The sequence below is a fragment of the Takifugu rubripes genome, chromosome 1 (genome assembly GCF_901000725.2).
Source record: "Takifugu rubripes chromosome 1, fTakRub1.2, whole genome shotgun sequence".
Classification (NCBI taxonomy): Eukaryota; Metazoa; Chordata; class Actinopteri; order Tetraodontiformes; family Tetraodontidae; genus Takifugu; species Takifugu rubripes.
The window spans coordinates 16,505,921-16,520,184 of NC_042285.1; the positions used below are offsets into that span (position 1 = coordinate 16,505,921).

At 43.7% G+C, this 14,264-nt stretch overlaps 1 long non-coding RNA gene across 2 annotated transcripts; it reads left to right on the forward strand.

Moving 5' to 3' along the window:
• Positions 1 to 52: 52 nt before the first annotated feature.
• LOC115253313 (uncharacterized) lies at positions 53 to 12,526 on the forward strand. Of its 2 annotated transcripts, none has more exons than XR_003891626.1 (2): positions 53 to 347; positions 668 to 12,526. It is a non-coding gene; the product is annotated as an uncharacterized lncRNA (long non-coding RNA). The 2 variants fall into 2 exon arrangements; XR_003891627.1 differs by having other exon boundaries at positions 53 to 329.
• Positions 12,527 to 14,264: the final 1,738 nt, after the last annotated feature.

Sequence of the window (14,264 nt, forward strand, 5' to 3'; positions counted from 1 at the left end):
TTTGGACGAGGGGCTTTCTGCGCGTTCGTGGTCAAGCCTGCGAGGTAGACGGTGGTGCGCTCAGATGTTTTGTTTTTTCCTCCTCTCCCTCGGTCGCTCTCCGAATCCACCGCCCCGCCTCCCCCTTTTCGCAATATTGACGCAACCAAAAAATACTGGAACAAAAGAAACAACTTCCTTGAAGCTTTGCTGAAACTGCACTTAGTCGGGGACAGAAGCCTCGTTGTCAACTTGCCTGGATGGAGACGTCGAGGTGAGGGTGTCACCGGTGACCGGCTGGCGGCGAGGGAGATGCAGGCGATCACTCCGAAAGGCACACAGGCGGCCGTGTAAGTGCCATTAAAACAGTGAGTGGACTCATTTAAACTTTTACTATGCGACCTCTCGACTAGTTGCGTTTTGCCGTAAGGTGTCGGTCACGGGAAAATAAAGTCGTTTTGTTTTGCTTGTTTGTTGTTTTCCTTTTGCAAAACAGGAAGCAAAGTAAAGTCCATTAACCGAATTTTCGACATTTCATCGTACAATATGGGGAAATGTGTATGTAGCAGTTCACGGTGGCCGCCGTCGACGTGCAGAATTGCATGTGGTCGTGTGATCTTTATTTCTTTTTTAACAATATGTCATTTGTGAGCCGTTGACAGCGATTCCTGTTCTGTCATTGTTTCAGATCGCGACTGAGACTTGACGCGACCGAGAAATATCTCCCAAATATTATCAGGTGAATGGAAAACAAGCCCTAACCGAGTGGTGTGCGCTGACAAGTCCTCAGCGCACCAGTTTATTATCGTTATTCACGCAGCAGCCCTGCGCGGTCGCCGACTGCATGGTGATGAACATACTGGTGCCATGGTTTTATTCTGCCCGTGTTGGAGCCGACGTTCTCGGGGAGGCGTCTAGCTCTGCTCCGGGAGGTGAGACCGGTGCTTTTGGGGCGGACGATCGCCGGTCGCATTGTCGTGTCGGTGCTTTCGCTGCACGAACAAAGGACTGGATGGAGTAGTCGGCACAGAGAGTCAGTGGAGGGCAGGCGGGCTGTTTACAATAATAACACCGTCCCTGTGACGTCACGTGATTGACAGCCGCCCCGGCCACTCGGTGGAGTGTTTAGCCATCAGCAACACGCTATATTTGGAAAGTGGTTACATCATTGAGGTTCAACAACGGCCCGCGGAAGGAGGGACTTCCGCAGGGACTTTCAATTTGTAGTCCAGAATCGGGACAATGAATCCGTGGGTCCATTCTCCTCTCTGACGTCTCAGCGCTATCGGTATAGTTAGAAATTTAAAGTGGTCAATGTCAAAAACGTTTTATCTTAAACAGTGACCGAGTGGGAAGCAAATATAATTTCAAAGGAGGCTCTTAAGTCGTTACCGCACTCAACCAATAGAGGGCGGTCACGGTGCCTTCAGCAAAATGAACTTCGGCTGTAATTGAATTTGAATGAACGCAACCGGGTTCATGCGCGCAAATACGCTAGAATCCCTTAATCCAAGCCAACAAGTGTTAGATGACCTCAGAGAACCGCGTTGTCAATGCAGAAATCACTTCAATTGTGCCTTCTCAGGGGTAATGACATTTTGCTTGAAATCATTATCCCTGCTGGTTTTTAAATAATCTGCATGAAGACAATAAAATATCTGGGGACTGACTGGATTCCGGTCCAAAAATATTTTTACATCAGGTGTGTAGATGGCCTTCTTTCAACAAGCAAGCAGAAAAAAATTACATCTCACTTCTGCAATTTTCAAACCCGCATCAATTATATCCATCCAGGTTTTCCAGAATTCCAGTGGCACCGACACTGTGGTGACCTTAATGATACCAACTTCCTTTCAAATGGCATTATGCCGACCAGTTTCAACGAAATAAGAACCGCAACTATCTACTGTTAGTACGTCTGCAGACTGCGACCGTCTTGACTGAGAAGAAAGCAATGTGGTGGCAGGTTGGAATCCTCATTTCTGCATAAAACCCTGCAGATAAAAAGAAGTAAATTTCAGGATTCATATCTGTGGCTCTTGTGCTGTAATCACTCATTTGAAGTTAATAGTGATGACACAGTAGGAATGCAGTGACCTCATCCCGCCATTTTCAGAGTATCAGATCTTTGTTTTTTAAGTATATATCTGCTGTGTATATATTCAACATTATTTTTAAATTAGAGTAAATAGAGTCAGAGTAAAAGTCATGTAAAACACTGCCTATGATGCATCAGGAGTGTTTTAAAAACAACATAAACATTTACATCTGCTGGTGAAATAAGGTGTGAAATATGTGTCACGCAGAGATTTATATTTGAGTAAACATGTTGAGTTTGCCTCAAAGTTTTAGTAGGATAACCAAAGTGTTACCTACATCATCCTCGTGTAGTTGTATAGAAATGCATAGATTGACAACATTGCTTACAAATTATTAACAATGTGTTGCCATATTCTTGCATGGAAGCTTTTACTAGGAAGCCTTAATCAAATTTAGGAAGCTTTTATTGGGGTGTTATTTTATCATCGTCAATGCTTGAAGGACACTCTTACAACTGTGAATACGCCTGAGTAGAGTAATTGTCTCGGCCCGTACTGAAAAGTTCGCCCTTTTATGCTGTATTAGTTATTGACATTATGAACATCCTCAAGCTTTCAGCCAAAGTTACCGTCGGTAACGTATCTGCCTAACGGTGCTCACTGGGATTAAATCTTGCTTGTTTTTAGCCCTCTCTGTAATCCCTCTCAGAAGTCCGCCTCACTGAAGAGGAAAAAAGAACTGGTGGATGTGGAAAATCATCACGATAAAAAAAAGTAGATTACTAGAGGAAGCGGCAGGAACAATGTCTTATGACCATCTATTCTGAAAAGTAACAATAGCATTTGTCTGGCATGGAAAACTCCTCTAGTCAGGTTGTCACGGTTCACCCTGAGCTCTGTCTGGGTGTCTGACATGTCTGCTGGTCACTTTTTTATCACTTTATGCAGAGGTTTGGTTTACCCCTTTAGAGCACATTGATTTCTTGAAGTGGAGCAGTGTTGAAATCACTTTGGAAGATGTTTGCTAAAATCCTAAATGAGATATTTTGCAAATTATTTTGATTATAAAACAAATTCCTTGGTTGCAAATGAATTCCTTACTGGGTAACCTTCTTTCTTCTTTCCTGTTTTTGTTACTTGTACTTGCATGCTTCACCTAGACAGCTGTCTTGATATTTAATTAAGTTTTTGAGTTTGAAGCAAGTGTGAAGGCCGAGAAGATCATCCAGGGATCAAATTTAAAAATGTCCCTTTTGCTTTAATATCTAAACTTATACACCAGACAGGTGTTTGTCTATTAGCTTAGCTCACTCTTGAGCTTTTTCCTCATTATGTGGTGTATTTTTTTTTTAGAAAGTATAGAAGGAAATACGTGGATGAGAAATTTAAATGTCAAACATTGTATCTAAAAAGTTGCTTGCTTGAGTCTTGCCTCATCATGCGACCGCTGCACTGCCTTTGTACCAAAAGAGGTCAGAGGTCTTTGTTGTGTTTTCAGGGTGACCTGCTCCGTGACTATTAACCATTGATAAATGCGATGTCTCACAAGTGTGCAGGCCAGACCCCTCCAAAGGGGGAGGTGTCATAACACACCCAACCCTAACCTTCCAGGCAACCCCACCTCGACACTGGTACACACACACACACACACGCGTGCGCGCACACACACGCACACAGTCGGCCCTGCTGACAGGAGCACAAGGAGGCAGCTGCTACAGATGCCTCATAGAGAGAGGGGGGAGGGGCGGCGAGGAGACATCAATAGGGAGTCTCTCTCTCTCTGGCATAGAGTTCTTAGTGGAGCTTATTGTGTTTTCTAAAGACCAGGACAAGGGAATCGGGCCTGTTAATATAGTAAGCCTATAGTCTCTTGTATGTGCTGTGGTGTTGTTCATTTTCACTGCTTTCCTCTGACGTGAGCATAGTCTTTTTCTTCATACGCTGTTTTGAATGACAACAGGAAAATATTTGACAGAACTGTGAGGTTTTTTTTGAAACCCCACAGACATTTGCCTGATAGTCGCTCATTCTTTATTGCAGTTCACAAGTTTGCAACAGAAAGCTGCTGGTAAACACTGGTTTCCTTAATGCTGACAACTCAAAGAGATTGTTACATTCGTGTGACATTAAAGTTGCAGACACCTCGGTGTTTCCAGGATGCTCAGTGTGAACCACCTCTAAACCTCTTTTTTTAAAAACATGCTATAGCTTCAAAGGCTAACGGTGTCCCAGTTTGGTACATTACAACAGTTTGCTTTAGAGTCGTGACATTTTACATGGGTGTAGTTTGTGCTACTGTCTCATTTTGCTGTCATGATTTGACGTGATGCAGTTGCATGTCTGGTGCTGGTGTGAAAGGCCATCATTGTAGTCACATGAGGGAAGAAGAGAGAGAAATCCGTAAAACTCCTCCTTGAATGAGAAGCAGCTGAGTGTAACAGCCAACCATGCACGCAAGACATCTTACATGAAATCAAATTACACTGAAATAAAACTGCCCCAGCATGGCAACTTTGCAGTCACATTAGTGCACTGTAGCCAAACACCACAGTACACGACAATGTGGCTGTTGTTTGGCCTGTCCAACTGAGGACAGGACACTTTGTCTAAACTATCCAAATGAAGAGATGCATTATGATGTGATTTCATTTGTGTCCCGCAGAGAAGCTGCTATGGATAACAGAGCAGCGTGAGTATCATGGTTCACTTGTGCATTTGTATAGTGACATGTGACTTGTGTTTTCGTGAGTCAGTCAGGATCTCCTGCCTAATGGAAGGCAGTGTGTGCTCATGTGACGGTGACACAATGCAAGATGAACTGCACAGCGTTCACCACAGCCTGGCTCACGAGTCAAATTTATTTAGTTTGCGCATGCTTTTTTGTCACAACGAAACTAAACCAACTATGTCTTTTCTCTGTCCATGTAAAAAAAACAAAAACAACAACTGTTGGTTTCAGTGTTATTTATGATTTTCAGTAGTACGACAATCAACACAACTGTACGTACGACGCAGTCGTGGCTAGAGGTTCCCTATATGCATATGTGTACTGCATCATGATCCGCCCTATGGTCATGGCTGTGTTTTTGCTGGCTCATCTCTGCCTCTCCACATGCCTGCTTAACAACACAGAGCTCCTCCTTACTGGCTTCCTGTCCAAACCAGTTTATCTGTAAACAAGTGTGTTTTTTTCCTCTCCACCCCATTGTCCACAATACACCAGAATGCCTACACAAGCGGCGCCCATTCTCTCTCCGAGTACAGTTATAAAATTGCATTCGAAAGATCGGCCTCTGTTCATTTCAGCACACCATGTCAGTAAGAGAAAGCTAATTCCTTTCCCAACGCTGAGCATTGTGGGTCCAACTCCCAACATGGAAGGTTGCTGTTATGTATGTGTCATTATGTCTGTAAAGGGACAGAATGGCTGTGTTTATTTTGCCTTTAGGCTACACTATGTTAGGGTTACAGTGGGATAAGGTCCTGGGAATGTATAATGTCCTCCCAAGGAAGTCCTCGCAAAGCGATAAGTATAAATGTGTGTGCACTCTATCGTGACATTGCCACACTAAAGTGACGATAAGTAGTTATGCAAGAAAATTTATGCATGCAATATCTGTCTGACACACTAGATATCAGAGTTCCTTTTAAATGTGTGGACATAAATCACTCAAACATTTAAACAGTGGCAGAACTGAAAGAAAAACTTCATTAAAAATGAATAGCAATTTATGCGTAAAGCCTTTACACTGTTAAATGTTATAAAACTTTGTGGGGGGAAAAATATAAAAGAGTTCATTTACAATTCACTTCTAATATGCGTAAGTAGTGCACAGAGGGGAAACTTAATTGCTGAGCACGCTTGTTTCCCTATGCTTGTTTCAGCCTTGGCTGACACCTTCAGTAATGGGGTTTGCAATTCCTATTTATGACCTAATAGTACATTAATATCAGCTGCGACACCACTGCCATCGCTGTATTTGCAGATGGAAGCTGTTCACGGTGGTTAAAACAATGACATAGATGTTTCACAGTGCTTATACAGTCTCAATTTCAGGAGGAACGCTCTCTGCAACGCTGCTCCCTCAACGTTTGTAGTAAAGGTCCGTTGTTTTGCCCTCAAAGTTGAAGGGCAACTGAGCGCGTACTTGCCTGTGGTATAGATTTTAGTCAGTTGGTTTGATGACAGCAATGGTCAGTCCTTCTGCGAGGTGTAAAAGACTGATTAGAGCATGAGGATGTATTAGAAAATTCCGTTTAAGGGGCCCAAAGAGTTAAGCGTCGGCTGTGCTGAGCGCCGCGTGGGCCGCGACACCATTCGAGAGTGCATTTTCAGCGGCCAATCAGCGGCGCGGAGCCCGCTCCGATTTCAGCCAATCGGGGGGCTGCGGGGCTCTATCGAATTTGAATGAGGAGTGGATCTTTCGGCGCCATTTTCGAGTGAGCTGCGATCGCCTCAGTCGCGGCGGAGCGCGGATGCTGCGAATGTTGAGAGCTGTCGCTGAACGAGGGGGAGCGGGCGAAAAAAGGGCTCCCGTGTGGACTGCGCTTCCAGAGAGGAGGGACGCCGCTTCCCCCCGCGAACAGGTAACGGGAGCCCCCCGCGTACTCGGGCTGCGTTTGGGGTCGGACAGTGGAAGTGGAGGCGAGCAGAGGAACACGGAGGAAGGATCGACCGCGGCGGAGAGACGTTAGCCATTTAGACAGCTTTGCCAGTTTCTCCTCTCCCGAGCCGCTAGCCTGCTAGCTTAGCCCACTAGCACACAGAGGTTGGTCTAACGGTAAAAATGGACACGCACCCGAGGCGAGCCGAGGATATTGAGTTAAAAAAAAACAACCCGAAAATATTTCCTTTATTAGGCGCACTTTGTTGAATGTTCGCCCGTAAAAGCGAGGCTGAAGAGTGATGGGGGTGTTTTTTTTTTTTTGAGGATTCGGAGCCCAGTTTTGAGCGGGAGGTGTAAAAGCAGCAGAGAATCGGCCGGCAGTGTCAACACACGCATCCAGGCTGAGTTGGGAGGGAAAAGCAGCGGCGCCGTGCGGGACGGACGCGGCGCCGTGCCGTGCGGGACGGACGCGGCGCCGTGCGCGGCGGCCAGCCTCCCTTTATTCCCCACCAGCTTGTTTACCGAGACGGGCGGTTTGTCCCCGTCGAGAACTTCACTATCAGACGCCTTTCTCCGTTTATGTATTTAACGGATTGTGAGAGGGAAGTGCGAGATTTGTGGATTCAGTCGCCTCGGAGTTGGTAAAAATGCGTTTTTACGCATTTCTCGTCACGGCGCTTTTGCCGCTACATGTGTGGCGCAGGTGAAACGTCCACGGATTACTCTCTAATGATCCGTCTGGAGCATAAAAGGCGTAGTTTAACTCAGTATTTCGCCCCGATAGGCGGAATCTGGAGCTTTTTGAGATGTCGTGTCGTAGGTCATCATTTGTGATGGCTCGACTTTAATAGTTCTGTTAAAGCGATGACAAACAGCCCCCATAAGACATAATGATGCAATAAAATCCAATCAAGGCGTCCCTGCGAGTTTATTTAATAAACCCGCCGTTATTATGAAAGGTTGTCAGGCACTATTCTGAGAGTCTCTTGGCCTTTTTTGCCCTCACTTCCAGCGACACCTTTTCTGCGCCTTTGACCCTGATTCAATTCAAGTGACCCTGCCAGGAATTATTTGTGCCCCCTTGATCGTGTCAGAACCGACACGACTTGTGCAAATAGTGAATCTGAGGGGAGAAATGTGTCCTGTGTGATTGTTCTTGGGATCCCGCCCCTCCTACTTCCTTGTGAGCAGAGATCGGTTCAGTGTTACATAATGTCAGGCCTCCATCTCCAACACTCTTCTGCCTTATTATACAGTAACTACATGTGCACGTGTGGGACTTCATGTCATTAGTCCGGATGGAGGGACGGCCACGCTTGCTTGTCCCCTGTCCCTTTTTCCTCTGTCCCATCCCTTTTCCTATTGAAGAGCTTTAGGTTGATGGGCTCTTGTTGCCCCACAATCGGCTATAAATTCAAGTGAAAATGCAAATGGGGGTCTGTATTTGTGGTCTGGTGTTGTATTTTGCTGCTGCACGTTGAGCCCCCAGCCTGCTGCTCAGGGAGCCCTTTTAGCCTCACCATGACACCTCCGCCCTCAAAGTGTCCGTCCTCACGTGTGGCTTTTTGAGCTTGTTTGGTTGTTGGAAAATTGGCCAACACGAAATAAGGGAAATATACTTTACATTTACAAAGCAGTGCGGCGTGGGGGGGGGGCTGATGTGGTATAAGAGCTGCAGGATATAGGTGACAAGACCACAGTGCACATGAAACCTAAGTTATGTTTTAAATTTCACCTGTCAGTGTTTCACTTTTTACCCCAATCTGAATTTTTATTAATAATTGAGCTTTTTGGTTGAAGATCAGTGGTCACGCAGTATTTAACAGATTCTACACCCGGTAGGTGTGATATAATGGGAAGTGTGTGTGATATAATGGGAAGTGTGTGTGTATTATACACTTGGATATATTATTTGCAGGTCATTTTTGGAATGTGTATATTTTTAAACATTGCACTTTTATCTGCTGATGTGCCATTTTCTGATTTAAATTAAGTTTCAGAGTACGATGACAGTGCAAGTTGTTTTTGTTTGTATTTTCAGATATTTAAAAAAAAAGAAAGAAAGAAAGAAACTGGCTGGATAATAAATAGTGGAACACATAAAGTGGCAGGATTGACAGTGTTATTTTATACGTGTGTTTTATTTAAGTTCTTCCTTGGGGTATTTTGTCCCGGTCACTTAGTGTGTATTTTTGGTTGCTTTTACACCAGTGTGTATCTGACTGTAACATCATTAGTGTACTTTTTTACAATTGAATCAGATGTGTCCAAAGCAGACCCTGTCAGTGTGTGTGTGTGTGGGGGGGGGCATTTATCAGTCATCGGGGTAATTTTAGTTCTTTAATTCCAGGTGCTGTGATCAGGTATGAAATGTGTGTGAATATCTCCTTGTAATTGGTGATCACACACTGTTTGAGAGCACCAGTGCTGATCCCTGTCAGATCAGCTGGTGTGTTTTAAATGTGCGTTTGTGTGGGTGACAGGCCACAGGTGTTGTGCCCCCCCATATCTGTTTTCCTCTCTTATTAGCACCGTTTTAGCATTCTGTGGCTCCTCACAGGACGGCTCCCACCCCGTTTCCTGCTGAAATTGTGCCTCTTCTTGTATCCATTCACATGTGTTACAGCTAGGTTGTAGAGACACCCCCCCCCCCCACACACACACACACACACACACACACACACACACACACTATTTTCCTCTGCATTTACAGTCGAGAGTGTAGCATTGTTGTGAGGGGGTCTATGATTTTTATTAAATTTCCCCCCCAAACCTTAACTGTGTTTAAGTTGGTTGTCACATCGCTGTGAAGCTACTGCTGAGCTCAGGTGTGTTTATTGTAAGTGGTGTGTGAGGGGTTGAATTTTTATTAAATTTAATTGTAATTAAATGTGGAAAATCTTAAAAGCATTGTGAGGTGTTATTAGAAGACTTCTGGGAAGTGTTGAATAATGCTGTGGGTTTTTATTGTCTGTTGTTTGGGCAGGATTAAACATCCCATAGTGATAAAAGCACACACACACTAATTCTATTTCAGGCAGCATTTCAACTGTTTTCAGAGGTGTTTGAGTAGGTGCTCATTTGTATCACTTTTTAAAAAAGAAGGGTTAATTTCTGTTAAATTTAGTGCACTGAATTTAGTTCAAGATGACCTACAGCAGCAGATCTGACACAGCAACTGTAGCTGAGCACACACACACACACACACACGGCCCCTGGTACACACACTCTTTTCTGCTGCACCAGCAGTTTTTCACGTGAGGGTTTTAGATCAACTTTATTGTATTAGCAGTGGGAAATATTTATGTTATCATAAACGGTTAATGACTGGATTCTATAGGTTTTTACTTATCCTAACTCCATTATTAGTTGAAAACTGCCTCTACTGTCTTTATGTGTGACACAAAAGTCTTAGTTTTAACAAAGGTATCACTAGAACCGGTTCGTTTTATATGTCTAATTTTGGATGTCTGTATTTCACAGATTGATACAGATGTTGCTTTGGCTTTCCTGGTGCACCTCATTTTAAAGTTTTGGCCTGCACCAAAGTCCTGTGCATGTCAGACCTAGAAAGACACTGTGTTTAAGTGTTTCTTTGCGTGTGTGTGTGTGTGGAAGAGCCAAAAAGTGCATGGTCCCAGCAGAACCTGGTGGTGCTGAGCAGGAGGAATTGGTCGTCTCGTGTCTGTTTGGCCGTTTTGAAGACCACAAAGTGCAACTCTTGCTATTTGTAGAGAGAAATGGTGTGAGTGTCTGGGTGTGTCCTTCAGCTCACACATTAGATTTGCTTCCTCTTTTTCCCCTACCTGTGTCATAAACATGTAACTGGACTCCTGTTCCAGGCAGCTGGGTTCTGTGCACACACATTTCCTGAGCTTAATCAAGTGCAGTTATTTCAGTGCAGCTTTGACATTTTTCTGTGTTTATTTGTGAATTTCAATGATTTCATAGTGTGATTTTTTTTTTATATTTTTTTTTAGTATTTTTTTTTTTTTTTTTTTAAGAGTGGTACATGATATTACCAAGGCAGGTGCAGAAGTGTGTAAAGCAGCAGACGGGGGTTGGCGGGGATGTCGGTGATCCTACAGAGGAGCGAGGCGTCGGTAGACTTTTGGATCCTTCGCCACTCACACCGGACTGTAATGGTGAACTGGGTTCTGGATCATTGTCACGGTCTCCAGCCTCACCATCATCTCCTGTACATATGCTCCAACATTGATGAATGTATTGTTTGTGCTGGGGTGGGGTGGGGTGGGGTGGGGGTGTTTAGCTGCATTAAATTTTTCTTTGATCTAGTGGTAATAAGCATTGAGGTTATTTTAGGAATATTTAATTACAGCCGGATGATTATTTTTTCCCCCCCACAGTAGAAATGTAATTTAATGTCCACGTTGCACCACTGATGGATGAAACATTTGATGACATAATGCACGTGTATGTTCCGACTCACTTTGCCAAACTAAACAAATATTTGTGAAAGCCTCCCACACATTTGTCAAGTGTCACATTTTGGAGTCAGGCTGGTAAATGTCGTACGTAACCCACGGTTCACTGGGCCTGCATTAGCTACAGTTAAAATAAGACATTATTCTGGCACCACCAAGGTTCCACATTCATTCCTCATTGTTAGAGATGGCATGAGAGGCCCATCTAAAAAGAGGTGTGTGTGTGTGTGTGTGTGGCATGTTTATTGACTATGGCAATCACTAATAATTCCATATATTGTGCATGTAGAAGCAGACGGAGGAGCAGAGGTCAGTCTTCTAGAAGTGATGAGTGGACATGTCGATGGCCCTGTACCCAGTGGAGTGTAAGAGGTTACTTGACCTTTGACCTTGGGGTCAGCTGACTCTTTGAGGCCTTTGTATGGGGAGCAAATGATGTTGGAATGGGTTAAAAAGGCCGAGCAAAGAAGGTGACATGTCTGGGCATGCTGGCTTTAAAGGAGAGGGGTGAGGATTGTCGAGGTTCGAGTTATTTATGAGGGTCTCTAACAAGACCTTTTAAGAGCTAAATTCTAAAATATATTAATCATGGGAGTGATTTATACAGACATTGAAGTTATGATTTTTCCTGTTTTAGTTCATGAAGCCCAACTGTTATTTCTGGTTTATGGTAAGAAAAAGCGATATTGACATTAAAAATCTTGTGCTGTTCATGTCACCACGGTGACAGGATACAGCTGGGCTGTCTTTAAATCCATCATGGCATCTTCCATCTAAATGCCACTGTGATTTTAGGATAAAATAAAAGAATTTCCTTATTTCTAAAAACAATCTCTCACTGCACACACACACACACACACACACACTCTTGAGGCTTTGCTACATTTAGAATTACTCTCCCCAGTCCTTAAACCAGGTCACCTTTCCTTTTTACACATACAAATTTATTTAGTAAGTATTTCTATTCATATTTGTTTTTACCAGTCACAATTTTTTGAATTTTTAGTTTGTAATTTATTTGTGTTTGAGGCCTGCATCATTGTACACACAAGACAGAACAAGCTCAGAGGGTTACAAAATAAAAACCACAAAATGTACTTCAATTCACAAATGATTGTGTATTTCTAATGAACTAACAAGTGTTAAATAAATTAATTATATTAAAAAAGATGCCCTTCTTCCAGTGGTTGGCATTATTGCCCTCTTTATTGCAGAGATGGGCTGTAATTAGCCTGTAATTAGTGTAGGGGGATATTTGAGAGGACCTGCCTGCACAACACTCCTGCTGTCACAGCAAATCCACCCTGGTGTCACACTGGCTTTATGATGATCACACGTCTCGGAACAAACAGGTTTCAGCTACTGGCAGTAAATTTAGGCTCCGTGTTTCTGCTTTTCTAACTGACTTTCATGCTGTAGCTATTTGAACCTTGTGTTTAAAAAAAAAAAAAAAAAAGTGTGCACGGAGGAAAACGTGTGACTGTCCTGTCTGTTGGACCTCTTTGGTGTCAAAAGGTGCACTCGTGCACTGTGTTGGTGTGTGGAAGTCAGGCTCTGGTGCCAAAGGTCCAGGTCAGAAATGGTTGTATGTCTTTATTAGGGCCGTGTAGGTCACATCAAGAGCCCAGGAAGTGACTCTTATCCAGTGGGGAGAGACTGTCCCACTGTTCAGCAGCTAGGGATCTGCCACTGTCAGTCAAGCACCACAGCACTGTGGATCCCTCTGGATCACTCTGGATCACTGTAAAGGTGTCGCTTACGTGTCTTTTACCAATCAAATCAAAAAGTTGCTTTGTGTATTTTTTTCTTTGTTTACTAAAGCTATCTGTAGACTGGCATTTTTAAAAAAAATGAACTAACCCAAATTTTATTAGAATAATTTCTGCTGAGTCAAGAAAAAGGAAACAAAACTAGAAGACTCAGTTCCACCAGAGTGGGAAACGCAGTTGATTGGATTTGTGTCGTAATGACAGACAGGATGTGGCACATTAAATAGTCCCAAATATCTGGTAGGTTTTGGTTATATATTTAGAGCTTCTGCTCAGTAAATCCCGTGATCCCACTACTGAAGGTTAGTGAGCATTAATCCTCACGTCTCACTTTATTACTAAATCATATCATTCAATAGTGTTTCAGAAATATTTAGAGATTTCATGACTACTTCAAGAAATAATTGCAGCAACCTTTGATGTTTACTAACCTAAAACGTATGAATTAGAGATATTATTCGATATTAGAAATGAAGTGATTTTCCCACACAGGTCTGCTGCCCTAAATGTCTCCCGGTCTCATGGGAGGGTTTGTCCACCCAGGCCTCCTTTGCTGCTACGCACACCTGTGGCGTGTGACGGTTGTTGGGTGGTAAACATCTGCCGGTTTAGCTTCGGTTACATGTTGAGAAGCCCAGAGGGGAAGATGTCCTGGACATGGGTTCTGATTCCATGTCAGAACTGGACAGGGATCAGGCTCTTCTATGTCGATCTTAGCGACCTGACCTCGGTTTCCTCAGTCGCTTCAACTCAGCCAGTTGCTTGGATGTGGGCGTCTTTGTTGTTTGTTTGTTTGTTTGTGAGCTCCTACAGGTACTGCCCTCTTGTGGCACTTGAGTTGTACATGACGGTAGCTTTTATGTAACCTTGCTAATGATCTGGGTTAGTTGTTCAGTGGAAACCAATCTTTATCGACCGGTCTCTCTTCTGCATTTTCGTAGCAATCCTTTAATCCTAACGGGTTGGGAGGATTGTTATAATTTGCTTCATTTGAAACTGTAGTGAAGGTGTCTGCTTTTCTGCCCGCCGCAGGTTGGCGTGGCTGTTAATCATTTCACCCGTCGGACCGTCCTCCTGCCCAGTCAGCAGCAGCTCGACTCGTTCACTGATTTATGGGTTCGAATAAATCACACATGCTTCTGCCTTTATCACGCTAACGTCTAGTTTCTGTCTCATTTTTATCCAGCAGGCCTGAGCAGGGTGAAGTCACCACAGTGTCTCAGATTTGTGGCAACCGTAGTATCAAACCCCTGGTATGTTGTTTAATGCCAGTCACATGGAGGCAAATGGGTTGTTAATTTAGTTCCCCTCCCAGTGCTTATTACCATGGTAAGAGAGGGTTCTGTTACTACATTAGCACTGCGCTGACAGGCTCGCCACTATTTGGTTACATATTATTGATTTGTCCCTAATTGTTAAACTAGT